The sequence below is a fragment of the Egretta garzetta genome, unplaced genomic scaffold, assembly GCF_000687185.1.
Source record: "Egretta garzetta isolate BGI_Z169 unplaced genomic scaffold, ASM68718v1 scaffold434, whole genome shotgun sequence".
In the NCBI taxonomy this organism is placed as follows: Eukaryota; Metazoa; Chordata; class Aves; order Pelecaniformes; family Ardeidae; genus Egretta; species Egretta garzetta.
Genome location: NW_009259584.1, coordinates 279,852 through 282,253, shown reverse-complemented (window position 1 = coordinate 282,253; position 2,402 = coordinate 279,852).

The window sequence follows — 2,402 nt, the reverse complement described above, 5'->3', positions numbered from 1 at the left end:
GCAGCAGACACCCCTCGCTCAGGGGTCTTGCAGAGTATGTTCTCAGTAGCCTCTCCGTGTTTTGTTTCTCATTCTCAGCTTTATTCCTCTACTGGCCTCAGTACCGTCTCTTCCTTGCTGCTTCAGAAAAGGTTATCTTTTTTGGTTCATGCCCTCCCTTTACCCTAACTCCTGGTTACTGCAATCTATGGTGTGAGTTTCTTTTTCTCCCTAGAAGTAAATTAATCACTTCTCTTACCAGATTAGTCCTGCTTGATTAAGCGCTCCATTGAAGAAGCTAGGTGCTGACAGCACTGGTCCTCCTGGGAAGGTGAGAACTTGGAGCACAGTGGTGGGACACAGCTCAGTGGTCACTATGTGGCTGTCAGATGCCGTGGTTTCGGAGGGCTTGTGCAGGCAAGCTGTTACAAGCTGTGTAACAGCACTGGAGCAGTCTTCTGCCTGCCCCACGTTTGTCTCTAGCTGCCAAAGTTTGGGTGGAGCAGGCAGTGCCTGTGTCTCCATCCCCACTCAATCTTCCCTTGTGCCTTCCCCCCCCCTTTATAAATTGAGTCACCGGAGGACTAAACTGGGTGGCTTTATCCACTTTGTCCTCCAATTTAGTGGCAAACCAGACAGTTATATATGCCTGTCAATGAAGGGGGCAGGAACAGGGGGATACAAATGCAAATAAGCCACATGCACATTTTCCTAAAGCTGGTTGTGATGTTGGAGGAGACTGGCGTGGGAGATCAGCTGGCTATATAATGTATGAGAAAGGGTTTATAAAACAGTTAAATAACAGGGGGAGACCATCTATTTTCTTCCACTTGCTAATGCTCTGGGAGCTGCACTTGTCAGCAGCCGCAGGCACCTTCTCCCTTCCCCCTAACACACTTCGGTTGCCCCAGTGCAGAACAGTAAGAGGGTAAGCAGGGACCTGCGTTTCAGCTTTGTCAGGCTAGTGGCTGACGGGGGAAGTGCCACGAGGAGTGAGACAGGATTTTTGAAGGACATTACTTAAATCGAGGATGCAATTTCAAACACTGCAATTCCTCAAGTAACATCGCGTTGTACAAATAGCACATTTTTCTCCCTCCAGACCAGGGCCTTCAAAAGCACCATTGTACAGCTGGGTCCACTTTCAAGGCTACAAACGCATACTCTGTTTTTCCCCTTCCAACAGAGCCAGTGCCATCCCACTCTCCTGCACCCTGGACTGGAAAGAGCAGCCCAGCCAGCCCAGAGATGCTGCAGCTTGCGGCATGTGAAACACAACACGGAAACTTCTGCTCTAGAGCGCTTTACAATGTAAGCAGATCAAACACTATCATTTTTCCTTCCACACAGAGCAGTATTAACTGCTAGCGTGCTCTTCATCGTGCTTAACTAAAAGCAGGTTCTTTCCATTGTACCCTATAAGAGATGATCCTAATTGCACAGTACAGTTTGATATTTTAACAACCTCCCACCCCAAACATGCAGTCTTTGGTGCAGTTGATGTACAAATAAACTTCTATCTAAGGCCGACTACTGAACTAAGTGGAAATACTGAAGAGTAAAGCCCTTCAAGGCAGAAAATATTTTGGTTTTGTTATGCAATTACACAGTGCAAAGGAAGACAGGGCCCTGACGCAGAGTGTGAAGTTCAATTTAGCATTATGCACCCAGTTAAAGTAAGCACTAATTAATCTGACTTACTTGGCTAGAAAGGATTCTTATGCATCACTTGAATCCAAGCTGCTGGGATAAGCAGGCACACCTCAGGAACACGGACACTCGGGATGCTCAGGATGCTCTTAACCAGCATCAAGCACAACCCTGTTATCCTCAGGTGGTGGAAGGCAAACTAGAATTGCTGTCAGCTCAGTCACTGCAGCTGGCCCTTGCATCTGCCTTGGTATGCCAAATACACCATAGACATTAGAGTGACTGAGATATTCTTATAACAAAGTATTTTTATGCATCCACTTAAAAATACATAAAACAGAAGAGAAAGTAGAGTGCTCTGGCCTTGGGCTTCCTACACAGAGGCAAGGTGAAATAGCAGAAATGGAGAAACATAGTGAGTTAAATCACCTTCCATGCTTGCATGCAAGTGCCAAACCTCTTCTCAAAACATAAGGTTCTCACAAATGCCATTTATTCCAATAGGATACACATCACTAAATAAAATGAGTCACTGTGAATGAATCAGATTGAGTGGGAACAAAGTAGGGGCTCTTTATAAACTCAAAGCATATCAGGCAATAACTAAAACGCCTGCGAATATCCAGAGCACTAGGTAAGAATGAATTCATGCCAGCTCGCAAAGAAGTATTTTTCATATCTTAATACTTACGACCAAATAATTATTTTATATCACTGACGAAGATGAGACTAGAAGCTGTGAAAAGGCAATACCATCAGGAAAGCTAAGATCA